Source organism: Engystomops pustulosus, chromosome 9, assembly GCF_040894005.1.
Source record: "Engystomops pustulosus chromosome 9, aEngPut4.maternal, whole genome shotgun sequence".
NCBI lineage: Eukaryota > Metazoa > Chordata > Amphibia > Anura > Leptodactylidae > Engystomops > Engystomops pustulosus.
The window spans coordinates 69,468,735-69,488,911 of NC_092419.1; the positions used below are offsets into that span (position 1 = coordinate 69,468,735).

At 45.5% G+C, this 20,177-nt stretch overlaps 88 pseudogenes; all 88 read left to right on the forward strand.

Moving 5' to 3' along the window:
• The first annotated feature begins 45 nt into the window (after window positions 1-45).
• LOC140098603 (5S ribosomal RNA) lies at window positions 46-164 on the forward strand (annotated as a pseudogene).
• A 70-nt stretch (window positions 165-234) lies between these two features.
• On the forward strand, window positions 235-353 carry LOC140088023 (5S ribosomal RNA; annotated as a pseudogene).
• Window positions 354-423: 70 nt separating this feature from the next.
• On the forward strand, window positions 424-542 carry LOC140093662 (5S ribosomal RNA; annotated as a pseudogene).
• A 70-nt stretch (window positions 543-612) lies between these two features.
• Window positions 613-731, forward strand: LOC140101953 (5S ribosomal RNA; annotated as a pseudogene).
• Window positions 732-801: 70 nt separating this feature from the next.
• On the forward strand, window positions 802-920 carry LOC140086975 (5S ribosomal RNA; annotated as a pseudogene).
• A 70-nt stretch (window positions 921-990) lies between these two features.
• On the forward strand, window positions 991-1,109 carry LOC140095748 (5S ribosomal RNA; annotated as a pseudogene).
• A 70-nt stretch (window positions 1,110-1,179) lies between these two features.
• Window positions 1,180-1,298, forward strand: LOC140089722 (5S ribosomal RNA; annotated as a pseudogene).
• Window positions 1,299-1,368: 70 nt separating this feature from the next.
• On the forward strand, window positions 1,369-1,487 carry LOC140081353 (5S ribosomal RNA; annotated as a pseudogene).
• A 70-nt stretch (window positions 1,488-1,557) lies between these two features.
• On the forward strand, window positions 1,558-1,676 carry LOC140081354 (5S ribosomal RNA; annotated as a pseudogene).
• Window positions 1,677-1,746: 70 nt separating this feature from the next.
• On the forward strand, window positions 1,747-1,865 carry LOC140096633 (5S ribosomal RNA; annotated as a pseudogene).
• A 70-nt stretch (window positions 1,866-1,935) lies between these two features.
• Window positions 1,936-2,054, forward strand: LOC140084522 (5S ribosomal RNA; annotated as a pseudogene).
• A 70-nt stretch (window positions 2,055-2,124) lies between these two features.
• On the forward strand, window positions 2,125-2,243 carry LOC140101954 (5S ribosomal RNA; annotated as a pseudogene).
• A 70-nt stretch (window positions 2,244-2,313) lies between these two features.
• On the forward strand, window positions 2,314-2,432 carry LOC140086976 (5S ribosomal RNA; annotated as a pseudogene).
• Window positions 2,433-2,502: 70 nt separating this feature from the next.
• LOC140091101 (5S ribosomal RNA) lies at window positions 2,503-2,621 on the forward strand (annotated as a pseudogene).
• A 70-nt stretch (window positions 2,622-2,691) lies between these two features.
• Window positions 2,692-2,810, forward strand: LOC140096401 (5S ribosomal RNA; annotated as a pseudogene).
• Window positions 2,811-3,061: 251 nt separating this feature from the next.
• LOC140101955 (5S ribosomal RNA) lies at window positions 3,062-3,180 on the forward strand (annotated as a pseudogene).
• A 70-nt stretch (window positions 3,181-3,250) lies between these two features.
• LOC140097789 (5S ribosomal RNA) lies at window positions 3,251-3,369 on the forward strand (annotated as a pseudogene).
• A 70-nt stretch (window positions 3,370-3,439) lies between these two features.
• Window positions 3,440-3,558, forward strand: LOC140098679 (5S ribosomal RNA; annotated as a pseudogene).
• Window positions 3,559-3,809: 251 nt separating this feature from the next.
• Window positions 3,810-3,928, forward strand: LOC140081630 (5S ribosomal RNA; annotated as a pseudogene).
• Window positions 3,929-3,998: 70 nt separating this feature from the next.
• Window positions 3,999-4,117, forward strand: LOC140084523 (5S ribosomal RNA; annotated as a pseudogene).
• Window positions 4,118-4,187: 70 nt separating this feature from the next.
• Window positions 4,188-4,306, forward strand: LOC140081355 (5S ribosomal RNA; annotated as a pseudogene).
• Window positions 4,307-4,376: 70 nt separating this feature from the next.
• LOC140089046 (5S ribosomal RNA) lies at window positions 4,377-4,495 on the forward strand (annotated as a pseudogene).
• Window positions 4,496-4,565: 70 nt separating this feature from the next.
• On the forward strand, window positions 4,566-4,684 carry LOC140101956 (5S ribosomal RNA; annotated as a pseudogene).
• A 70-nt stretch (window positions 4,685-4,754) lies between these two features.
• LOC140086977 (5S ribosomal RNA) lies at window positions 4,755-4,873 on the forward strand (annotated as a pseudogene).
• Window positions 4,874-4,943: 70 nt separating this feature from the next.
• LOC140087878 (5S ribosomal RNA) lies at window positions 4,944-5,062 on the forward strand (annotated as a pseudogene).
• A 251-nt stretch (window positions 5,063-5,313) lies between these two features.
• Window positions 5,314-5,432, forward strand: LOC140092088 (5S ribosomal RNA; annotated as a pseudogene).
• A 70-nt stretch (window positions 5,433-5,502) lies between these two features.
• On the forward strand, window positions 5,503-5,621 carry LOC140084524 (5S ribosomal RNA; annotated as a pseudogene).
• Window positions 5,622-5,691: 70 nt separating this feature from the next.
• On the forward strand, window positions 5,692-5,810 carry LOC140095967 (5S ribosomal RNA; annotated as a pseudogene).
• Window positions 5,811-5,880: 70 nt separating this feature from the next.
• On the forward strand, window positions 5,881-5,999 carry LOC140101959 (5S ribosomal RNA; annotated as a pseudogene).
• A 70-nt stretch (window positions 6,000-6,069) lies between these two features.
• LOC140094512 (5S ribosomal RNA) lies at window positions 6,070-6,188 on the forward strand (annotated as a pseudogene).
• A 251-nt stretch (window positions 6,189-6,439) lies between these two features.
• LOC140085532 (5S ribosomal RNA) lies at window positions 6,440-6,558 on the forward strand (annotated as a pseudogene).
• A 70-nt stretch (window positions 6,559-6,628) lies between these two features.
• Window positions 6,629-6,747, forward strand: LOC140101960 (5S ribosomal RNA; annotated as a pseudogene).
• A 70-nt stretch (window positions 6,748-6,817) lies between these two features.
• On the forward strand, window positions 6,818-6,936 carry LOC140101961 (5S ribosomal RNA; annotated as a pseudogene).
• A 70-nt stretch (window positions 6,937-7,006) lies between these two features.
• Window positions 7,007-7,125, forward strand: LOC140094053 (5S ribosomal RNA; annotated as a pseudogene).
• A 70-nt stretch (window positions 7,126-7,195) lies between these two features.
• On the forward strand, window positions 7,196-7,314 carry LOC140082941 (5S ribosomal RNA; annotated as a pseudogene).
• Window positions 7,315-7,384: 70 nt separating this feature from the next.
• On the forward strand, window positions 7,385-7,503 carry LOC140085859 (5S ribosomal RNA; annotated as a pseudogene).
• Window positions 7,504-7,573: 70 nt separating this feature from the next.
• On the forward strand, window positions 7,574-7,692 carry LOC140101962 (5S ribosomal RNA; annotated as a pseudogene).
• Window positions 7,693-7,951: 259 nt separating this feature from the next.
• On the forward strand, window positions 7,952-8,070 carry LOC140101963 (5S ribosomal RNA; annotated as a pseudogene).
• Window positions 8,071-8,140: 70 nt separating this feature from the next.
• LOC140091228 (5S ribosomal RNA) lies at window positions 8,141-8,259 on the forward strand (annotated as a pseudogene).
• Window positions 8,260-8,329: 70 nt separating this feature from the next.
• On the forward strand, window positions 8,330-8,448 carry LOC140081356 (5S ribosomal RNA; annotated as a pseudogene).
• Window positions 8,449-8,707: 259 nt separating this feature from the next.
• On the forward strand, window positions 8,708-8,826 carry LOC140085827 (5S ribosomal RNA; annotated as a pseudogene).
• A 70-nt stretch (window positions 8,827-8,896) lies between these two features.
• Window positions 8,897-9,015, forward strand: LOC140101964 (5S ribosomal RNA; annotated as a pseudogene).
• Window positions 9,016-9,274: 259 nt separating this feature from the next.
• LOC140101965 (5S ribosomal RNA) lies at window positions 9,275-9,393 on the forward strand (annotated as a pseudogene).
• A 259-nt stretch (window positions 9,394-9,652) lies between these two features.
• LOC140087879 (5S ribosomal RNA) lies at window positions 9,653-9,771 on the forward strand (annotated as a pseudogene).
• A 251-nt stretch (window positions 9,772-10,022) lies between these two features.
• On the forward strand, window positions 10,023-10,141 carry LOC140101097 (5S ribosomal RNA; annotated as a pseudogene).
• A 70-nt stretch (window positions 10,142-10,211) lies between these two features.
• LOC140086556 (5S ribosomal RNA) lies at window positions 10,212-10,330 on the forward strand (annotated as a pseudogene).
• Window positions 10,331-10,400: 70 nt separating this feature from the next.
• Window positions 10,401-10,519, forward strand: LOC140081357 (5S ribosomal RNA; annotated as a pseudogene).
• Window positions 10,520-10,589: 70 nt separating this feature from the next.
• On the forward strand, window positions 10,590-10,708 carry LOC140092381 (5S ribosomal RNA; annotated as a pseudogene).
• A 70-nt stretch (window positions 10,709-10,778) lies between these two features.
• On the forward strand, window positions 10,779-10,897 carry LOC140082871 (5S ribosomal RNA; annotated as a pseudogene).
• A 70-nt stretch (window positions 10,898-10,967) lies between these two features.
• Window positions 10,968-11,086, forward strand: LOC140098520 (5S ribosomal RNA; annotated as a pseudogene).
• A 70-nt stretch (window positions 11,087-11,156) lies between these two features.
• Window positions 11,157-11,275, forward strand: LOC140094206 (5S ribosomal RNA; annotated as a pseudogene).
• Window positions 11,276-11,526: 251 nt separating this feature from the next.
• Window positions 11,527-11,645, forward strand: LOC140101966 (5S ribosomal RNA; annotated as a pseudogene).
• A 70-nt stretch (window positions 11,646-11,715) lies between these two features.
• LOC140101967 (5S ribosomal RNA) lies at window positions 11,716-11,834 on the forward strand (annotated as a pseudogene).
• A 70-nt stretch (window positions 11,835-11,904) lies between these two features.
• On the forward strand, window positions 11,905-12,023 carry LOC140098521 (5S ribosomal RNA; annotated as a pseudogene).
• Window positions 12,024-12,093: 70 nt separating this feature from the next.
• Window positions 12,094-12,212, forward strand: LOC140087880 (5S ribosomal RNA; annotated as a pseudogene).
• Window positions 12,213-12,463: 251 nt separating this feature from the next.
• Window positions 12,464-12,582, forward strand: LOC140102191 (5S ribosomal RNA; annotated as a pseudogene).
• Window positions 12,583-12,652: 70 nt separating this feature from the next.
• LOC140086349 (5S ribosomal RNA) lies at window positions 12,653-12,771 on the forward strand (annotated as a pseudogene).
• A 448-nt stretch (window positions 12,772-13,219) lies between these two features.
• On the forward strand, window positions 13,220-13,338 carry LOC140081358 (5S ribosomal RNA; annotated as a pseudogene).
• A 70-nt stretch (window positions 13,339-13,408) lies between these two features.
• Window positions 13,409-13,527, forward strand: LOC140101969 (5S ribosomal RNA; annotated as a pseudogene).
• Window positions 13,528-13,597: 70 nt separating this feature from the next.
• On the forward strand, window positions 13,598-13,716 carry LOC140086626 (5S ribosomal RNA; annotated as a pseudogene).
• Window positions 13,717-13,967: 251 nt separating this feature from the next.
• Window positions 13,968-14,086, forward strand: LOC140086351 (5S ribosomal RNA; annotated as a pseudogene).
• A 448-nt stretch (window positions 14,087-14,534) lies between these two features.
• On the forward strand, window positions 14,535-14,653 carry LOC140081360 (5S ribosomal RNA; annotated as a pseudogene).
• A 70-nt stretch (window positions 14,654-14,723) lies between these two features.
• Window positions 14,724-14,842, forward strand: LOC140101971 (5S ribosomal RNA; annotated as a pseudogene).
• Window positions 14,843-14,912: 70 nt separating this feature from the next.
• LOC140086627 (5S ribosomal RNA) lies at window positions 14,913-15,031 on the forward strand (annotated as a pseudogene).
• A 251-nt stretch (window positions 15,032-15,282) lies between these two features.
• On the forward strand, window positions 15,283-15,401 carry LOC140085916 (5S ribosomal RNA; annotated as a pseudogene).
• A 70-nt stretch (window positions 15,402-15,471) lies between these two features.
• On the forward strand, window positions 15,472-15,590 carry LOC140083513 (5S ribosomal RNA; annotated as a pseudogene).
• Window positions 15,591-15,660: 70 nt separating this feature from the next.
• LOC140096650 (5S ribosomal RNA) lies at window positions 15,661-15,779 on the forward strand (annotated as a pseudogene).
• Window positions 15,780-15,849: 70 nt separating this feature from the next.
• Window positions 15,850-15,968, forward strand: LOC140078561 (5S ribosomal RNA; annotated as a pseudogene).
• Window positions 15,969-16,038: 70 nt separating this feature from the next.
• LOC140095315 (5S ribosomal RNA) lies at window positions 16,039-16,157 on the forward strand (annotated as a pseudogene).
• A 70-nt stretch (window positions 16,158-16,227) lies between these two features.
• Window positions 16,228-16,346, forward strand: LOC140101735 (5S ribosomal RNA; annotated as a pseudogene).
• A 70-nt stretch (window positions 16,347-16,416) lies between these two features.
• On the forward strand, window positions 16,417-16,535 carry LOC140091102 (5S ribosomal RNA; annotated as a pseudogene).
• Window positions 16,536-16,605: 70 nt separating this feature from the next.
• On the forward strand, window positions 16,606-16,724 carry LOC140096402 (5S ribosomal RNA; annotated as a pseudogene).
• A 70-nt stretch (window positions 16,725-16,794) lies between these two features.
• On the forward strand, window positions 16,795-16,913 carry LOC140092210 (5S ribosomal RNA; annotated as a pseudogene).
• Window positions 16,914-16,983: 70 nt separating this feature from the next.
• Window positions 16,984-17,102, forward strand: LOC140078562 (5S ribosomal RNA; annotated as a pseudogene).
• A 70-nt stretch (window positions 17,103-17,172) lies between these two features.
• Window positions 17,173-17,291, forward strand: LOC140092382 (5S ribosomal RNA; annotated as a pseudogene).
• Window positions 17,292-17,361: 70 nt separating this feature from the next.
• Window positions 17,362-17,480, forward strand: LOC140101972 (5S ribosomal RNA; annotated as a pseudogene).
• Window positions 17,481-17,550: 70 nt separating this feature from the next.
• Window positions 17,551-17,669, forward strand: LOC140081937 (5S ribosomal RNA; annotated as a pseudogene).
• Window positions 17,670-17,739: 70 nt separating this feature from the next.
• LOC140095592 (5S ribosomal RNA) lies at window positions 17,740-17,858 on the forward strand (annotated as a pseudogene).
• A 440-nt stretch (window positions 17,859-18,298) lies between these two features.
• LOC140101973 (5S ribosomal RNA) lies at window positions 18,299-18,417 on the forward strand (annotated as a pseudogene).
• A 70-nt stretch (window positions 18,418-18,487) lies between these two features.
• LOC140083514 (5S ribosomal RNA) lies at window positions 18,488-18,606 on the forward strand (annotated as a pseudogene).
• Window positions 18,607-18,676: 70 nt separating this feature from the next.
• On the forward strand, window positions 18,677-18,795 carry LOC140081361 (5S ribosomal RNA; annotated as a pseudogene).
• A 70-nt stretch (window positions 18,796-18,865) lies between these two features.
• On the forward strand, window positions 18,866-18,984 carry LOC140098604 (5S ribosomal RNA; annotated as a pseudogene).
• A 70-nt stretch (window positions 18,985-19,054) lies between these two features.
• On the forward strand, window positions 19,055-19,173 carry LOC140088025 (5S ribosomal RNA; annotated as a pseudogene).
• A 70-nt stretch (window positions 19,174-19,243) lies between these two features.
• Window positions 19,244-19,362, forward strand: LOC140093663 (5S ribosomal RNA; annotated as a pseudogene).
• A 70-nt stretch (window positions 19,363-19,432) lies between these two features.
• On the forward strand, window positions 19,433-19,551 carry LOC140101974 (5S ribosomal RNA; annotated as a pseudogene).
• A 70-nt stretch (window positions 19,552-19,621) lies between these two features.
• On the forward strand, window positions 19,622-19,740 carry LOC140086978 (5S ribosomal RNA; annotated as a pseudogene).
• A 70-nt stretch (window positions 19,741-19,810) lies between these two features.
• Window positions 19,811-19,929, forward strand: LOC140095749 (5S ribosomal RNA; annotated as a pseudogene).
• Window positions 19,930-19,999: 70 nt separating this feature from the next.
• LOC140093123 (5S ribosomal RNA) lies at window positions 20,000-20,118 on the forward strand (annotated as a pseudogene).
• The last annotated feature ends 59 nt before the right edge of the window (window positions 20,119-20,177 follow it).

The window sequence follows — 20,177 nt, forward strand, 5'->3', positions numbered from 1 at the left end:
TCTCTGTCAAAGATGGTAAAAGAAGGTTCAAATTGAACAGCTGCTGTCAACGGCCATTCTAAGCTGAATGTGCCTGCTCTCGTCAGATGACAGCAGCAATGCAGCTTAAGGCTTGGCAAGTACCAGCATGGGAGACTGGCTGGGAATCCCAAGTTCCGTTGACCTTTTTGAACCTGAAAATTGTGTTAGTTTCTCTATGAGATAGTAAAAGAAGGTTCAAATTGAACAGTTGCTGTCAACGGCCATTCTAAGCTGAATGTGCCTGCTCTCGTCAGATCACAGCAGCAATGCAGCTTAAGGCTTGGCAAGTACCAGCATGGGAGACTGGCTGGGAATCCCAAGTTCCGTTGACCTTTTTGAACCTGAAAATTGTGTTAGTTTCTCTATGAGATAGTAAAAGAAGGTTCAAATTGAACAGCTGCTGTCAACGGCCATTCTAAGCTGAATGTGCCTGCTCTCGTCAAATCGCAGCAGCAATGCAGCTTAAGGCTTGGCAAGTACCAGCATGGGAGACTGGCTGGGAATCCCAAGTTCTGTTGACCTTTTTGAACCTGAAAATTGTGTTAGTTTCTCTATGAGATAGTAAAAGAAGGTTCAAACTGAACAGCTGCTGTCAACGGCCATTCTAAGCTGAATGTGCCTGCTCTCGTCAGATCGCAGCAGCAATGCAGCTTAAGGCTTGGCAAGTACCAGCATGGGAGACTGGCTGGGAATCCCAAGTTCCGTTGACCTTTTTGAACCTGAAAATTGTGTTAGTTTCTCTATGAGATAGTAAAAGAAGGTTCAAATTGAACAGCTGCTGTCAACGGCCATTCTAAGCTGAATGTGCCTGCTCTCGTCAGATTGCAGCAGCAATGCAGCTTAAGGCTTGGCAAGTACCAGCATGGGAGACTGGCTGGGAATCCCAAGTTCCGTTGACCTTTTTGAACCTGAAAATTGTGTTAGTTTCTCTATGAGATAGTAAAAGAAGGTTCAAATTGAACAGCTGCTGTCAACAGCCAATCTAAGCTGAATGTGCCTGCTCTCGTCAGATCGCAGCAGCAATGCAGCTTAAGGCTTGGCAAGTACCAGCATGGGAGACTGGCTGGGAATCCCAAGTTCCGTTGACCTTTTTGAACCTGAAAATTGTGTTAGTTTCTCTATGAGATAGTAAAAGAAGGTTCAAACTGAACAGCTGCTGTCAACGGCCATTCTAAGCTGAATGTGCCTGCTCTCGTCAGATCGCAACAGCAATGCAGCTTAAGGCTTGGCAAGTACCAGCATGGGAGACTGGCTGGGAATCCCAAGTTCCGTTGACATTTTTGAACCAGAAAATTGTGTTAGTTTCTCTATGAGATAGTAAAAGAAAGTAGAAATTAGGCAGCGGCTGTCAACGGCCATTCTAAGCTGAATGTGCCTGCTCTCGTCAGATCGCAGCAGCAATGCAGCTTAAGGCTTGGCAAGTACCAGCATGGGAGACTGGCTGGGAATCCCAAGTTCTGTTGACCTTTTTGAACCTGAAAATTGTTAGTTTCTCTGTCAAAGATGGTAAAAGAAGGTTCAAATTGAACAGCTGCTGTCAACGGCCATTCTAAGCTGAATGTGCCTGCTCTCGTCAGATCGCAGCAGCAATGCAGCTTAAGGCTTGGCAAGTACCAGCATGGGAGACTGGCTGGGAATCCCAAGTTCTGTTGACCTTTTTGAACCTGAAAATTGTGTTAGTTTCTCTATGAGATAGTAAAAGAAGGTTCAAATTGAACAGCTGCTCTCAACGGCCATTCTAAGCTGAATGTGCCTGCTCTCGTCAGATCGCAGCAGCAATGCAGCTTAAGGCTTGGCAAGTACCAGCATGGGAGACTGGCTGGGAATCCCAAGTTCCATTGACCTTTTTGAACCTGAAAATTGTGTTAGTTTCTCTATGAGATAGTAAAAGAAGGTTCAAATTGAACAGCTGCTGTCAACGGCCATTCTAAGCTGAATGTGCCTGCTCTCGTCAGATCGCAGCATCAATGCAGCTTAAGGCTTGGCAAGTACCAGCATGGGAGACTGGCTGGGAATCCCAAGTTCCGTTGACCTTTTTGAACCTGAAAATTGTGTTAGTTTCTCTATGAGATAGTAAAAGAAGGTTCAAATTGAACAGCTGCTGTCAACGGCCATTCTAAGCTGAATGTGCCTGCTCTCGTCAGATCGCAGCAGCAATGCAGCTTAAGGCTTGGCAAGTACCAGCATGGGAGACTGGCTGGGAATCCCAAGTTCCGTTGACCTTTTTGAACCTGAAAATTGTGTTAGTTTCTCTATGAGATAGTAAAAGAAGGTTCAAATTGAACAGCTGCTGTCAACGGCCATTCTAAGCTGAATGTGCCTGCTCTCGTCAGATTGCAGCAGCAATGCAGCTTAAGGCTTGGCAAGTACCAGCATGGGAGACTGGCTGGGAATCCCAAGTTCCGTTGACCTTTTTGAACCTGAAAATTGTGTTAGTTTCTCTATGAGATAGTAAAAGAAGGTTCAAATTGAACAGCTGCTGTCAACGGCCATTCTAAGCTGAATGTGCCTGCTCTTGTCAGATCGCAGCAGCAATGCAGCTTAAGGCTTGGCAAGTACCAGCATGGGAGACTGGCTGGGAATCCCAAGTTCTGTTGACCTTTTTGAACCTGAAAATTGTGTTAGTTTTTCTATGAGATAGTAAAAGAAGGTTCAAATTGAACAGCTGCTGTCAACGGCTATTTTAAGCTGAATGTGCCTGCTCTCGTCAGATCGCAGCAGCAATGCAGCTTAAAGCTTGGCAAGTACCAGCAGGGGAGACTGGCTGGGAATCCCAAGTTCTGTTGACCTTTTTGAACCTGAAAATTGTGTTAGTTTCTCTATGAGATAGTAAAAGAAGGTTCAAATTGAACAGCTGCTGTCAACGGCCATTCTAAGCTGAATGTGCCTGCTCTCGTCAGATCGCAGCAGCTTAAGGCTTGGCAAGTACCAGCATGGGAGACTGGCTGGGAATCCCAAGTTCCGTTGACCTTTTTGAACCTGAAAATTGTTAGTTTCTCTGTCAAAGATGGTAAAAGAAGGTTCAAATTGAACAGCTGCTGTCAACGGCCATTCTAAGCTGAATGTGCCTGCTCTCGTCAGATCGCAGCAGCAATGCAGCTTAAGGCTTGGCAAGTACCAGCATGGGAGACTGGCTGGGAATCCCAAGTTCCGTTGACCTTTTTGAACCTGAAAATTGTGTTAGTTTCTCTATGAGATAGTAAAAGAAGGTTCAAATTGAACAGCTGCTGTCAACGGCCATTCTAAGCTAAATGTGCCTGCTCTTGTCAGATCGCAGCAGCAATGCAGCTTAAGGCTTGGCAAGTACCAGCATGGGAGACTGGCTGGGAATCCCAAGTTCTGTTGACCTTTATGAACCTGAAAATTGTGTTAGTTTTTCTATGAGATAGTAAAAGAAGGTTCAAATTGAACAGCTGCTGTCAACGGCTATTTTAAGCTGAATGTGCCTGCTCTCGTCAGATCGCAGCAGCAATGCAGCTTAAGGCTTGGCAAGTACCAGCAGGGGAGACTGGCTGGGAATCCCAAGTTCTGTTGACCTTTTTGAACCTGAAAATTGTGTTAGTTTCTCTATGAGATAGTAAAAGAAGGTTCAAATTGAACAGCTGCTGTCAACGGCCATTCTAAGCTGAATGTGCCTGCTATCGTCAGATTGCAGCAGCTTAAGGCTTGGCAAGTACCAGCTTGGGAGACTGGCTGGGAATCCTAAGTTCCGTTGACCTTTTTGAACCTGAAAATTGTTTTAGTTTCTCTATGAGATAGTAAAAGAAGGTTCAAATTGAACAGCTGCTGTCAACGGCCATTCTAAGCTGAATGTGCCTGCTCTCGTCAGATCGCAGCAGCAATGCAGCTTAAGGCTTGGCAAGTACCAGCATGGGAGACTGGCTGGGAATGCCAAGTTCCGTTGACCTTTTTGAACCTGAAAATTGTGTTAGTTTCTCTATGAGATAGTAAAAGAAGGTTCAAACTGAACAGCTGCTGTCAACGGCCATTCTAAGCTGAATGTGCCTGCTCTCGTCAGATCGCAGCATCAATGCAGCTTAAGGCTTGGCAAGTACCAGCATGGGAGACTGGCTGGGAATCCCAAGTTCCGTTGACCTTTTTGAACCTGAAAATTGTGTTAGTTTCTCTATGAGATAGTAAAAGAAGGTTCAAACTGAACAGCTGCTGTCAACGGCCATTCTAAGCTGAATGTGCCTGCTCTCGTCAGATCGCAGCAGCAATGCAGCTTAAGGCTTGGCAAGTACCAGCATGGGAGACTGGCTGGGAATCCCAAGTTCTGTTGACCTTTTTGAACCTGAAAATTGTGTTAGTTTCTCTATGAGATAGTAAAAGAAGGTTCAAATTGAACAGCTGCTGTCAACGGCCATTCTAAGCTGAATGTGCCTGCTCTTGTCAGATCGCAGCAGCAATGCAGCTTAAGGCTTGGCAAGTACCAGCATGGGAGACTGGCTGGGAATCCCAAGTTCCGTTGACCTTTTTGAACCTGAAAATTATGCTAGTTTCTCTATGAGATAGTAAAAGAAGGTTCAAATTGAACAGCTGCTGTCAACGGCCATTCTAAGCTGAATGTGCCTGCTCTCGTCAGATCGCAGCAGCAATGCAGCTTAAGGCTTGGCAAGTACCAGCATGGGAGACTGGCTGGGAATCCCAAGTTCCGTTGACCTTTTTGAACCTGAAAATTGTGTTAGTTTCTCTATGAGATAGTAAAAGAAGGTTCAAATTGAACAGCTGCTGTCAACGGCCATTCTAAGCTGAATGTGCCTGCTCTCGTCAGATTGCAGCAGCAATGCAGCTTAAGGCTTGGCAAGTACCAGCATGGGAGACTGGCTGGGAATCCCAAGTTCCGTTGACCTTTTTGAACCTGAAAATTGTGTTAGTTTCTCTATGAGATAGTAAAAGAAGGTTCAAATTGAACAGCTGCTGTCAACAGCCAATCTAAGCTGAATGTGCCTGCTCTCGTCAGATCGCAGCAGCAATGCAGCTTAAGGCTTGGCAAGTACCAGCATGGGAGACTGGCTGGGAATCCCAAGTTCTGTTGACCTTTTTGAACCTGAAAATTGTGTTAGTTTCTCTATGAGATAGTAAAAGAAGGTTCAAATTGAACAGCTGCTGTCAACGGCCATTCTAAGCTGAATGTGCCTGCTCTCGTCAGATCGCAGCAGCTTAAGGCTTGGCAAGTACCAGCATGGGAGACTGGCTGGGAATCCCAAGTTCCGTTGACCTTTTTGAACCTGAAAATTGTGTTAGTTTCTCTATGAGATAGTAAAAGAAGGTTCAAACTGAACAGCTGCTGTCAACGGCCATTCTAAGCTGAATGTGCCTGCTCTTGTCAGATCGCAGCAGCAATGCAGCTTAAGGCTTGGCAAGTACCAGCATGGGAGACTGGCTGGGAATCCCAAGTTCCGTTGACATTTTTGAACCTGAAAATTGTGTTAGTTTCTCTATGAGATAGTAAAAGAAGGTTCAAACTGAACAGCTGCTGTCAACGGCCATTCTAAGCTGAATGTGCCTGCTCTCGTCAGATCGCAGCATCAATGCAGCTTAAGGCTTGGCAAGTACCAGCATGGGAGACTGGCTGGGAATCCCAAGTTCCGTTGACCTTTTTGAACCTGAAAATTGTGTTAGTTTCTCTATGAGATAGTAAAAGAAGGTTCAAATTGAACAGCTGCTGTCAACGGCCATTCTAAGCTGAATGTGCCTGCTCTCGTCAGATCGCAGCAGCAATGCAGCTTAAGGCTTGGCAAGTACCAGCATGGGAGGCTGGCTGGAAATCCCAAGTTCTGTTGACCTTTGTGAACCTGAAAATTGTGTTAGTTTCTCTATGAGATAGTAAAAGAAGGTTCAAATTGAACAGCTGCTGTCAACGGCCATTCTAAGCTGAATGTGCCTGCTCTCGTCAGATCGCAGCAGCAATGCAGCTTAAGGCTTGGCAAGTACCAGCATGGGAGACTGGCTGGGAATCCCAAGTTCCGTTGACCTTTTTGAACCTGAAAATTGTGTTAGTTTCTCTATGAGATAGTAAAAGAAGGTTCAAATTGAACAGCTGCTGTCAACAGCCAATCTAAGCTGAATGTGCCTGCTCTCGTCAGATCGCAGCAGCAATGCAGCTTAAGGCTTGGCAAGTACCAGCATGGGAGACTGGCTGGGAATCCCAAGTTCTGTTGCCCTTTTTGAACCTGAAAATTGTGTTAGTTTCTCTATGAGATAGTAAAAGAAGGTTCAAATTGAACAGCTGCTGTCAACGGCCATTCTAAGCTGAATGTGCCTGCTCTCGTCAGATCGCAGCAGCTTAAGGCTTGGCAAGTACCAGCATGGGAGACTGGCTGGGAATCCTAAGTTCTGTTGACCTTTTTGAACCTGAAAATTGTGTTAGTTTTTCTATGAGATAGTAAAAGAAGGATCAAATTGAACAGCTGCTGTCAACGGCCATTCTAAGCTGAATGTGCCTGCTCTCCTCAGATCGCAGCAGCAATGCAGCTTAAGGCTTGGCAAGTACCAGCATGGGAGACTGGCTGGGAATCCCAAGTTCTGTTGACCTTTTTGAACCTGAAAATTGTGTTAGTTTCTCTATGAGATAGTAAAAGAAGGTTCAAATTGAACAGCTGCTGTCAACGGCCATTCTAAGCTGAATGTGCCTGCTCTCGTCAGATCGCAGCAGCAATGCAGCTTAAGGCTTGGCAAGTACCAGCATGGGAGACTGGCTGGGAATCCCAAGTTCCGTTGACCTTTTTGAACCTGAAAATTGTGTTAGTTTCTCTATGAGATAGTAAAAGAAGGTTCAAATTGAACAGCTGCTGTCAACGGCCATTCTAAGCTGAATGTGCCTGCTCTCGTCAGATCGCAGCAGCAATGCAGCTTAAGGCTTGGCAAGTACCAGCATGGGAGACTGGCTGGGAATCCCAAGTTCCGTTGACCTTTTTGAACCTGAAAATTTTTAGTTTCTCTGTCAAAGATGGTAAAAGAAGGTTCAAATTGAACAGCTGCTGTCAACGGCCATTCTAAGCTGAATGTGCCTGCTCTCGTCAGATGGCAGCAGCAATGCAGCTTAAGGCTTGGCAAGTACCAGCATGGGAGACTGGCTGGGAATCCCAAGTTCTGTTGACCTTTTTGAACCTGAAAATTGTGTTAGTTTCTCTATGAGATAGTAAAAGAAGGTTCAAATTGAACAGCTGCTGTCAACGGCCATTCTAAGCTGAATGTGCCTGCTCTCGTCAGATCGCAGCAGCAATACAGCTTAAGGCTTGGCAAGTACCAGCATGGGAGACTGGCTGGGAATCCCAAGTTCCGTTGACCTTTTTGAACCTGAAAATTGTGTTAGTTTCTCTATGAGATAGTAAAAGAAGGTTCAAATTGAACAGCTGCTGTCAACGGCCATTCTAAGCTGAATGTGCCTGCTCTCGTCAGATCGCAGCAGCAATGCAGCTTAAGGCTTGGCAAGTACCAGCATGGGAGACTAGCTGGGAATCCCAAGTTCCGTTGACCTTTTTGAACCTGAAAATTGTGTTAGTTTCTCTATGAGATAGTAAAAGAAGGTTCAAATTGAACAGCTGCTGTCAACGGCCATTCTAAGCTGAATGTGCCTGCTCTCGTCAGATCGCAGCAGCAATGCAGCTTAAGGCTTGGCAAGTACCAGCATGGGAGACTGGCTGGGAATCCCAAGTTCCGTTGACCTTTTTGAACCTGAAAATTGTTAGTTTTTCTGTCAAAGATGGTAAAAGAAGGTTCAAATTGAACAGCTGCTGTCAACGGCCATTCTAAGCTGAATGTGCCTCCTCTCGTCAGATCGCAGCAGCAATGCAGCTTAAGGCTTGCCAAGTACCAGCATGGGAGACTGGCTGGGAATCCCAAGTTCCGTTGACCTTTTTGAACCTGAAAATTGTGTTAGTTTCTCTATGAGATAGTAAAAGAAGGTTCAAACTGAACAGCTGCTGTCAACGGCCATTCTAAGCTGAATGTGCCTGCTCTCGTCAGATCGCAGCAGCAATGCAGCTTAAGGCTTGGCAAGTACCAGCATGGGAGACTGGCTGGGAATCCCAAGTTCCGTTGACCTTTTTGAACCTGAAAATTGTGTTAGTTTCTCTATGAGATAGTAAAAGAAGGTTCAAATTGAACAGCTGCTGTCAACAGCCATTCTAAGCTGAATGTGCCTGCTCTCGTCAGATCTCAGCAGCAATGCAGCTTAAGGCTTGGCAAGTACCAGCATGGGAGACTGGCTGGGAATCCCAAGTTCTGTTGACCTTTTTGAACCTGAAAATTGTGTTAGTTTCTCTATGAGATAGTAAAAGAAGGTTCAAATTGAACAGCTGCTGTCAACGGCCATTCTAAGCTGAATGTGCCTGCTCTCGTCAGATCGCAGCAGCAATGCAGCTTAAGGCTTGGCAAGTACCAGCATGGGAGACTGGCTGGGAATCCCAAGTTCTGTTGACCTTTTTGAACCTGAAAATTGTGTTAGTTTCTCTATGAGATAGTAAAAGAAGGTTCAAATTGAACAGCTGCTGTCAACGGCCATTCTAAGCTGAATGTGCGTGCTCTTGTCGGATCACAGCAGTGATGCGGCTTAAGGTTTGGCAAGTACCAGCATGGGAGACTGGCTGCGAATTCCAAGTTCCGTTGACCTTTTTGAACCTGAAAATTGTGTTAGTTTCTCTATGAGATAGTAAAAGAAGGTTCAAACTGAACAGCTGCTGTCAACGGCCATTCTAAGCTGAATGTGCCTGCTCTCGTCAGATCGCAGCATCAATGCAGCTTAAGGCTTGGCAAGTACCAGCATGGGAGACTGGCTGGGAATCCCAAGTTCTGTTGACCTTTTTGAACCTGAAAATTGTTAGTTTCTCTGTCAAAGATGGTAAAAGAAGGTTCAAATTGAACAGCTGCTGTCAACGGCCATTCTAAGCTGAATGTGCCTGCTCTCGTCAGATCGCAGCAGCAATGCAGCTTAAGGCTTGGCAAGTACCAGCATGGGAGACTGGCTGGGAATCCCAAGTTCCGTTGACCTTTTTGAACCTGAAAATTGTGTTAGTTTCTCTATGAGATAGTAAAAGAAGGTTCAAATTGAACAGCTGCTGTCAACGGCCATTCTAAGCTGAATGTGCGTGCTCTTGTCGGATCACAGCAGCGATGCGGTTTAAGGCTTGGCAAGTACCAGCATGGGAGACTGGCTGCGAATCCCAAGTTCTGTTGACCTTTTTGAACCTGAAAATTGTTAGTTTCTCTGTCAAAGATGGTAAAAGAAGGTTCAAATTGAACAGCTGCTGTCAACGGCCATTCTAAGCTGAATGTGCCTGCTCTCGTCAGATCGCAGCAGCAATGCAGCTTAAGGCTTGGCAAGTACCAGCATGGGAGACTGGCTGGGAATCCCAAGTTCCGTTGACCTTTTTGAACCTGAAAATTGTGTTAGTTTCTCTATGAGATAGTAAAAGAAGGTTCAAATTGAACAGCTGCTGTCAACGGCCATTCTAAGCTGAATGTGCGTGCTCTTGTCGGATCACAGCAGCGATGCGGCTTAAGGCTTGGCAAGTACCAGCATGGGAGACTGGCTGCAAATCCCAAGTTCCGTTGACCTTTTTGAACCTGAAAATTGTGTTAGTTTCTCTATGAGATAGTAAAAGAAGGTTCAAATTGAACAGCTGCTGTCAACAGCCAATCTAAGCTGAATGTGCCTGCTCTCGTCAGATCGCAGCAGCAATGCAGCTTAAGGCTTGGCAAGTACCAGCATGGGAGACTGGCTGGGAATCCCAAGTTCTGTTGACCTTTTTGAACCTGAAAATTGTGTTAGTTTCTCTATGAGATAGTAAAAGAAGGTTCAAATTGAACAGCTGCTGTCAACGGCCATTCTAAGCTGAATTTGCCTGCTCTCGTCAGATCGCAGCAGCTTAAGGCTTGGCAAGTACCAGCATGGGAGACTGGCTGGGAATCCCAAGTTCCGTTGACCTTTTTGAACCTGAAAATTGTGTTAGTTTCTCTATGAGATAGTAAAAGAAGGTTCAAACTGAACAGCTGCTGTCAACGGCCATTCTAAGCTGAATGTGCCTGCTCTCGTCAGATCGCAGCAGCAATGCAGCTTAAGGCTTGGCAAGTACCAGCATGGGAGACTGCCTGGGAATCCCAAGTTCCGTTGACCTTTTTGAACCTGAAAATTGTGTTAGTTTCTCTATGAGATAGTAAAAGAAGGTTCAAACTGAACAGCTGCTGTCAACGGCCATTCTAAGCTGAATGTGCCTGCTCTCGTCAGATCGCAGCAGCAATGCAGCTTAAGGCTTGGCAAGTACCAGCATGGGAGACTGGCTGGGAATCCCAAGTTTCGTTGACATTTTTGAACCTGAAAATTGTGTTAGTTTCTCTATGAGATAGTAAAAGAAAGTAGAAATTAGGCAGCTGCTGTCAACGGCCATTCTAAGCTGAATGTGCCTGCTCTCGTCAGATCGCAGCAGCAATGCAGCTTAAGGCTTGGCAAGTACCAGCATGGGAGACTGGCTGGGAATCCCAAGTTCTGTTGACCCTTTTGAACCTTAAAATTGTTAGTTTCTCTGTCAAAGATGGTAAAAGAAGGTTCAAATTGACCAGCTGCTGTCAACGGCCATTCTAAGCTGAATGTGCCTGCTCTCGTCAGATGGCAGCAGCAATGCAGCTTAAGGCTTGGCAAGTACCAGCATGGGAGACTGGCTGGGAATCCCAAGTTCCGTTGACCTTTTTGAACCTGAAAATTGTGTTAGTTTCTCTATGAGATAGTAAAAGAAGGTTCAAATTGAACCGCTGCTGTCAATGGCCATTCTAAGCTGAATGTGCCTGCTCTCGTCAGATCGCAGCAGCAATGCAGCTTAAGGCTTGGCAAGTACCAGCATGGGAGACTGGCTGGGAATCCCAAGTTCCGTTGACCTTTTTGAACCTGAAAATTGTGTTAGTTTCTCTATGAGATAGTAAAAGAAGGTTCAAATTGAACAGCTGCTGTCAACGGCCATTCTAAGCTGAATGTGCCTGCTCTCGTCAGATTGCAGCAGCAATGCAGCTTAAGGCTTGGCAAGTACCAGCATGGGAGACTGGCTGGGAATCCCAATTTCCGTTGACCTTTTTGAACCTGAAAATTGTGTTAGTTTCTCTATGAGATAGTAAAAGAAGGTTCAAATTGAACAGCTGCTGTCAACAGCCAATCTAAGCTGAATGTGCCTGCTCTCGTCAGATCGCAGCAGCAATGCAGCTTAAGGCTTGGCATGTACCAGCATGGGAGACTGGCTGGGAATCCCAAGTTCTGTTGACCTTTTTGAACCTGAAAATTGTGTTAGTTTCTCTATGAGATAGTAAAAGAAGGTTCAAATTGAACAGCTGCTGTCAACGGCCATTCTAAGCTGAATGTGCCTGCTCTCGTCAGATCGCAGCAGCTTAAGGCTTGGCAAGTACAAGCATGGGAGACTGGCTGGGAATCCCAAGTTCCGTTGACCTTTTTGAACCTGAAAATTGTGTTAGTTTCTCTATGAGATAGTAAAAGAAGGTCCAAACTGAACAGCTGCTGTCAACGGCCATTCTAAGCTGAATGTGCCTGCTCTCGTCAGATCGCAGCAGCAATGCAGCTTAAGGCTTGGCAAGTACCAGCATGGGAGACTGGCTGGGAATCCCAAGTTCCGTTGACCTTTTTGAACCTGAAAATTGTGTTAGTTTCTCTATGAGATAGTAAAAGAAGGTTCAAACTGAACAGCTGCTGTCAACGGCCATTCTAAGCTGAATGTGCCTGCTCTCGTCAGATCGCAGCAGCAATGCAGCTTAAGGCTTGGCAAGTACCAGCATGGGAGACTGGCTGGGAATCCCAAGTTCCGTTGACCTTTTTGAACCTGAAAATTGTGTTAGTTTCTCTATGAGATAGTAAAAGAAGGTTCAAATTGAACAGCTGCTGTCAACGGCCATTCTAAGCTGAATGTGCCTGCTCTCGTCAGATTGCAGCAGCAATGCAGCTTAAGGCTTGGCAAGTACCAGCATGGGAGACTGGCTGGGAATCCCAATTTCCGTTGACCTTTTTGAACCTGAAAATTGTGTTAGTTTCTCTATGAGATAGTAAAAGAAGGTTCAAATTGAACAGCTGCTGTCAACAGCCAATCTAAGCTGAATGTGCCTGCTCTCGTCAGATCGCAGCAGCAATGCAGCTTAAGGCTTGGCAAGTACCAGCATGGGAGACTGGCTGGGAATCCCAAGTTCTGTTGACCTTTTTGAACCTGAAAATTGTGTTAGTTTCTCTATGAGATAGTAAAAGAAGGTTCAAATTGAACAGCTGCTGTCAACGGCCATTCTAAGCTGAATGTGCCTGCTCTCGTCAGATCGCAGCAGCTTAAGGCTTGGCAAGTACCAGCATGGGAGACTGGCTGGGAATCCCAAGTTCCGTTGACCTTTTTGAACCTGAAAATTGTGTTAGTTTCTCTATGAGATAGTAAAAGAAGGTCCAAACTGAACAGCTGCTGTCAACGGCCATTCTAAGCTGAATGTGCCTGCTCTCGTCAGATCGCAGCAGTAATGCAGCTTAAGGCTTGGCAAGTACCAGCATGGGAGACTGGCTGGGAATCCCAAGTTCCGTTGACCTTTTTGAACCTGAAAATTGTGTTAGTTTCTCTATAAGATAGTAAAAGAAGGTTCAAACTGAACAGCTGCTGTCAACGGCCATTCTAAGCTGAATGTGCCTGCTCTCGTCAGATCGCAGCAGCAATGCAGCTTAAGGCTTGGCAAGTATCAGCATGGGAGACTGGCTGGGAATCCCAAGTTCCGTTGACCTTTTTGAACCTGAAAATTGTGTTAGTTTCTCTATGAGATAGTAAAAGAAAGTAGAAATTAGGCAGCTGCTGTCAACGGCCATTCTAAGCTGAATGTGCCTCCTCTCGTCAGATCGCAGCAGCAATGCAGCTTAAGGCTTGGCAAGTACCAGCATGGGAGACTGGCTGGGTATCCCAAGTTCTGTTGACCTTTTTGAACCTGAAAATTGTTAGTTTCTCTGTCAAAGATGGTAAAAGAAGGTTCAAATTGAACAGCTGCTGTCAACGGCCATTCTAAGCTGAATGTGCCTGCTCTCGTCAGATGGCAGCAGCAATGCAGCTTAAAGCTTGGCAAGTACCAGCATGGGAGACTGGCTGGGAATCCCAAGTTCCGTTGACCTTTTTGAACCTGAAAATTGTGTTAGTTTCTCTATGAGATAGTAAAAGAAGGTTCAAATTGAACAGCTGCTGTCAACGGCCATTCTAAGCTGAATGTGCCTGCTCTCGTCAGATCGCAGCAGCAATGCAGCTTAAGGCTTGGCAAGTACCAGCATGGGAGACTGGCTGGGAATCCCAAGTTCTGTTGACCTTTTTGAACCTGAAAATTGTGTTAGTTTCTCTATGAGATAGTAAAAGAAGGTTCAAATTGAACAGCTGCTGTCAACGGCCATTCTAAGCTGAATGTGCCTGCTCTCGTCAGATCGCAGCAGCAATGCAGCTTAAGGCTTGGCAAGTACCAGCATGGGAGACTGGCTGGGAATCCCAAGTTCCGTTGACCTTTTTGAACCTGAAAATTGTGTTAGTTTCTCTATGAGATAGTAAAAGAAGGTTCAAATTGAACAGCTGCTGTCAACAGCCAATCTAAGCTGAATGTGCCTGCTCTCGTCAGATCGCAGCAGCAATGCAGCTTAAGGCTTGGCAAGTACCAGCATGGGAGACTAGCTGGGAATCCCAAGTTCTGTTGACCTTTTTGAACCTGAAAATTGTGTTAGTTTCTCTATGAGATAGTAAAAGAAGGTTCAAATTGAACAGCTGCTGTCAACGGCCATTCTAAGCTGAATGTGCCTGCTCTCGTCAGATCGCAGCAGCTTAAAGCTTGGCAAGTACCAGCATGGGAGACTGGCTGGGAATCCCAAGTTCCGTTGACCTTTTTGAACCTGAAAATTGTGTTAGTTTCTCTATGAGATAGTAAAAGAAGGTTCAAACTGAAAAGCTGCTGTCAACGGCCATTCTAAGCTGAATGTGCCTGCTCTCGTCAGATCGCAGCAGCAATGCAGCTTAAGGCTTGGCAAGTATCAGCATGGGAGACTGGCTGGGAATCCCAAGTTCCGTTGACCTTTTTGAACCTGAAAATTGTGTTAGTTTCTCTATGAGATAGTAAAAGAAAGTAGAAATTAGGCAGCTGCTGTCAACGGCCATTCTAAGCTGAATGTGCCTCCTCTCGTCAGATCGCAGCAGCAATGCAGCTTAAGGCTTGGCAAGTACCAGCATGGGAGACTGGCTGGGTATCCCAAGTTCTGTTGACCTTTTTGAACCTGAAAATTGTTAGTTTCTCTGTCAAAGATGGTAAAAGAAGGTTCAAATTGAACAGCTGCTGTCAACGGCCATTCTAAGCTGAATGTGCCTGCTCTCGTCAGATGGCAGCAGCAATGCAGCTTAAAGCTTGGCAAGTACCAGCATGGGAGACTGGCTGGGAATCCCAAGTTCCGTTGACCTTTTTGAACCTGAAAATTGTGTTAGTTTCTCTATGAGATAGTAAAAGAAGGTTCAAATTGAACAGCTGCTGTCAACGGCCATTCTAAGCTGAATGTGCCTGCTCTCGTCAGATCGCAGCAGCAATGCAGCTTAAGGCTTGGCAAGTACCAGCATGGGAGACTGGCTGGGAATCCCAAGTTCTGTTGACCTTTTTGAACCTGAAAATTGTGTTAGTTTCTCTATGAGATAGTAAAAGAAGGTTCAAATTGAACAGCTGCTGTCAACGGCCATTCTAAGCTGAATGTGCCTGCTCTCGTCAGATCGCAGCAGCAATGCAGCTTAAGGCTTGGCAAGTACCAGCATGGGAGACTGGCTGGGAATCCCAAGTTCCGTTGACCTTTTTGAACCTGAAAATTGTGTTAGTTTCTCTATGAGATAGTAAAAGAAGGTTCAAATTGAACAGCTGCTGTCAACAGCCAATCTAAGCTGAATGTGCCTGCTCTCGTCAGATCGCAGCAGCAATGCAGCTTAAGGCTTGGCAAGTACCAGCATGGGAGACTAGCTGGGAATCCCAAGTTCTGTTGACCTTTTTGAACCTGAAAATTGTGTTAGTTTCTCTATGAGATAGTAAAAGAAGGTTCAAATTGAACAGCTGCTGTCAACGGCCATTCTAAGCTGAATGTGCCTGCTCTCGTCAGATCGCAGCAGCTTAAGGCTTGGCAAGTACCAGCATGGGAGACTGGCTGGGAATCCCAAGTTCCGTTGACCTTTTTGAACCTGAAAATTGTGTTAGTTTCTCTATGAGATAGTAAAAGAAGGTTCAAACTGAACAGCTGCTGTCAACGGCCATTCTAAGCTGAATGTGCCTGCTCTCGTCAGATCGCAGCAGCAATGCAGCTTAAGGCTTGGCAAGTACCAGCATGGGAGATTGGCTGGGAATCCCAAGTTCCGTTGACCTTTTTGAACCTGAAAATTGTGTTAGTTTCTCTATGAGATAGTAAAAGAAGGTTCAAACTGAACAGCTGCTGTCAACGGCCATTCTAAGCTGAATGTGCCTGCTCTCGTCAGATCGCAGCAGCAATGCAGCTTAAGGCTTGGCAAGTACCAGCATGGGAGACTGGCTGGGAATCCCAAGTTTCGTTGACCTTTTTGAACCTGAAAATTGTGTTAGTTTCTCTATGAGATAGTAAAAGAAAGTAGAAATTAGGCAGCTGCTGTCAACGGCAATTCTAAGCTGAATGTGCCTGCTCTCGTCAGATCGCAGCAGCAATGCAGCTTAAGGCTTGGCAAGTACCAGCATGGGAGACTGGCTGGGAATCCCAAGTTCTGTTGAAATTTTTGAACCTGAAAATTGTTAGTTTCTCTGTCAAAGATAGTAAAAGAAGGTTCAAATTGAACAGCTGCTGTCAACGGCCATTCTAAGCTGAATGTGCCTGCTCTCGTCAGATCGCAGCAACAATGCAGCTTAAGGCTTGGCAAGTACCAGCATGGGAGACTGGCTGGGAATCCCAAGTTCTGTTGACCTTTTTGAACCTGAAAATTGTTAGTTTCTCTGTCAAAGATGGTAAAAGAAAGTTCAAATTGAACAGCTGCTGTCAACGGCCATTCTAAGCTGAATGTGCCTGCTCTTGTCAGATCGCAGCAGCAATGCAGCTTAAGGCTTGGCAAGTACCAGCATGGGAGACTGGCTGGGAATCCTAAGTTCCGTTGACCTTTTTGAACCTGAAAATTGTGTTAGTTTCTCTATGAGATAGTAAAAGAAGGTTCAAACTGAACAGCTGCTGTCAACGGCCATTCTAAGCTGAATGTGCCTGCTCTCATCAGATCGCAGCAGCAATGCAGCTTAAGGCTTGGCAAGTACCAGCATGGGAGACTGGCTGGGAATCCCAAGTTCCGTTGACCTTTTTGAACCTGAAAATTGTGTTAGTTTCTCTATGAGATAGTAAAAGAAGGTTCAAATTGAACAGCTGCTGTCAACGGCCATTCTAAGCTGAATGTGCCTGCTCTTGTCAGATCGCAGCAGCAATGCAGCTTAAGGCTTGGCAAGTACCAGCATGGGAGACTGGCTGGGAATCCCAAGTTCTGTTGACCTTTTTGAACCTGAAAATTGTGTTAGTTTTTCTATGAGATAGTAAAAGAAGGTTAAAATTGAACAGCTGCTGTCAACGGCTATTTTAAGCTGAATGTGCCTGCTCTCGTCAGATCGCAGCAGCAATGCAGCTTAAAGCTTGGCAAGTACCAGCAGGGGAGACTGGCTGGGAATCCCAAGTTCTGTTGACCTTTTTGAACCTGAAAATTGTGTTAGTTTTTCTATGAGATAGTAAAAGAAGGTTCAAATTGAACAGCTGCTGTCAACGGCTATTTTAAGCTGAATGTGCCTGCTCTCGTCAGATCGCAGCAGCAATGCAGCTTAAGGCTTGGCAAGTACCAGCATGGGAGACTGGCTGGGAATCCCAAGTTCTGTTGACCTTTTTGAACCTGAAAATTGTGTTAGTTTCTCTATGAGATAGTAAAAGAAGGTTCAAATTGAACAGCTGCTGTCAACGGCCATTCTAAGCTGAATGTGCCTGCTCTCGTCAGATCGCAGCAACAATGCAGCTTAAGGCTTGGCAAGTACCAGCATGGGAGACTGGCTGGGAATCCCAAGTTCTGTTGACCTTTTTGAACCTGAAAATTGTTAGTTTCTCTGTCAAAGATGGTAAAAGAAGGTTCAAATTGAACAGCTGCTGTCAACGGCCATTCTAAGCTGAATGTGCCTGCTCTCGTCAGATGGCAGCAGCAATGCAGCTTAAGGCTTGGCAAGTACCAGCATGGGAGACTGGCTGGGAATCCCAAGTTCCGTTGACCTTTTTGAACCTGAAAATTGTGTTAGTTTCTCTATGAGATAGTAAAAGAAGGTTCAAATTGAACAGCTGCTGTCAACGGCCATTCTAAGCTGAATGTGCCTGCTCTCGTCAGATCGCAGCAGCAATGCAGCTTAAGGCTTGGCAAGTACCAGCATGGGAGACTGGCTGGGAATCCCAAGTTCCGTTGACCTTTTTGAACCTGAAAATTGTGTTAGTTTCTCTATGAGATAGTAAAAGAAGGTTCAAATTGAACAGCTGCTGTCAACAGCCATTCTAAGCTGAATGTGCCTGCTCTCGTCAGATCGCAGCAGCAATGCAGCTTAAGGCTTGGCAAGTACCAGCATGGGAGACTGGCTGGGAATCCCAAGTTCTGTTGACCTTTTTGAACCTGAAAATTGTGTTAGTTTCTCTATGAGATAGTAAAAGAAGGTTCAAATTGAACAGCTGCTGTCAACGTTCGTTCTAAGCTGAATGTGCCTGCTCTCGTCAGATCGCAGCAGCAATGCAGCTTAAGGCTTGGCAAGTACCAGCATGGGAGACTGGCTGGGAATCCCAAGTTCTGTTGACCTTTTTGAACCTGAAAATTGTGTTAGTTTCTCTATGAGATAGTAAAAGAAGGTTCAAATTGAACAGCTGCTGTCAACGGCCATTCTAAGCTGAATGTGCGTGCTCTTGTCGGATCACAGCAGCGATGCGGCTTAAGGCTTGGCAAGTACCAGCATGGGAGACTGGCTGGGAATCCCAAGTTCCGTTGACCTTTTTGAACCTGAAAATTGTGTTAGTTTCTCTATGAGATAGTAAAAGAAGGTTCAAATTGAACAGCTGCTGTCAACGGCCATTCTAAGCTGAATGTGCCTGCTCTCGTCAGATCGCAGCAGCTTAAGGCTTGGCAAGTACCAGCATGGGAGACTGGCTGGGAATCCCAAGTTCCGTTGACCTTTTTGAACCTGAAAATTGTGTTAGTTTCTCTATGAGATAGTAAAAGAAGGTTCAAACTGAACAGCTGCTGTCAACGGCCATTCTAAGCTGAATGTGCCTGCTCTCGTCAGATCGCAGCAGCAATGCAGCTTAAGGCTTGGCAAGTACCAGCATGGGAGACTGGCTGGGAATCCCAAGTTCCGTTGACCTTTTTGAACCTGAAAATTGTGTTAGTTTCTCTATGAGATAGTAAAAGAAGGTTCAAACTAAACAGCTGCTGTCAACGGCCATTCTAAGCTGAATGTGCCTGCTCTCGTCAGATCGCAGCAGCAATGCAGCTTAAGGCTTGGCAAGTACCAGCATGGGAGACTGGCTGGGAATCCCAAGTTTCGTTGACCTTTTTGAACCTGAAAATTGTGTTAGTTTCTCTATGAGATAGTAAAAGAAAGTAGAAATTAGGCAGCTGCTGTCAACGGCCATTCTAAGCTGAATGTGCCTGCTCTCGTCAGATCGCAGCAGCAATGCAGCTTAAGGCTTGGCAAGTACCAGCATGGGAGACTGGCTGGGAATCCCAAGTTCTGTTGACCTTTTTGAACCTGAAAATTGTTAGTTTCTCTGTCAAAGATGGTAAAAGAAGGTTCAAATTGAACAGCTGCTGTCAACGGCCATTCTAAGCTGAATGTGCCTGCTCTCGTCAGATGACAGCAGCAATGCAGCTTAAGGCTTGGCAAGTACCAGCATGGGAGACTGGCTGGGAATCCCAAGTTCCGTTGACCTTTTTGAACCTGAAAATTGTGTTAGTTTCTCTATGAGATAGTAAAAGAAGGTTCAAATTGAACAGTTGCTGTCAACGGCCATTCTAAGCTGAATGTGCCTGCTCTCGTCAGATCACAGCAGCAATGCAGCTTAAGGCTTGGCAAGTACCAGCATGGGAGACTGGCTGGGAATCCCAAGTTCCGTTGACCTTTTTGAACCTGAAAATTGTGTTAGTTTCTCTATGAGATAGTAAAAGAAGGTTCAAATTGAACAGCTGCTGTCAACGGCCATTCTAAGCTGAATGTGCCTGCTCTCGTCAAATCGCAGCAGCAATGCAGCTTAAGGCTTGGCAAGTACCAGCATGGGAGACTGGCTGGGAATCCCAAGTTCTGTTGACCTTTTTGAACCTGAAAATTGTGTTAGTTTCTCTATGAGATAGTAAAAGAAGGTTCAAACTGAACAGCTGCTGTCAACGGCCATTCTAAGCTGAATGTGCCTGCTCTCGTCAGATCGCAGCAGCAATGCAGCTTAAGGCTTGGCAAGTACCAGCATGGGAGACTGGCTGGGAATCCCAAGTTCCGTTGACCTTTTTGAACCTGAAAATTGTGTTAGTTTCTCTATGAGATAGTAAAAGAAGGTTCAAATTGAACAGCTGCTGTCAACGGCCATTCTAAGCTGAATGTGCCTGCTCTCGTCAGATTGCAGCAGCAATGCAGCTTAAGGCTTGGCAAGTACCAGCATGGGAGACTGGCTGGGAATCCCAAGTTCCGTTGACCTTTTTGAACCTGAAAATTGTGTTAGTTTCTCTATGAGATAGTAAAAGAAGGTTCAAATTGAACAGCTGCTGTCAACAGCCAATCTAAGCTGAATGTGCCTGCTCTCGTCAGATCGCAGCAGCAATGCAGCTTAAGGCTTGGCAAGTACCAGCATGGGAGACTGGCTGGGAATCCCAAGTTCCGTTGACCTTTTTGAACCTGAAAATTGTGTTAGTTTCTCTATGAGATAGTAAAAGAAGGTTCAAACTGAACAGCTGCTGTCAACGGCCATTCTAAGCTGAATGTGCCTGCTCTCGTCAGATCGCAACAGCAATGCAGCTTAAGGCTTGGCAAGTACCAGCATGGGAGACTGGCTGGGAATCCCAAGTTTCGTTGACTTTTTGAACCAGAAAATTGTGTTAGTTTCTCTATGAGATAGTAAAAGAAAGTAGAAATTA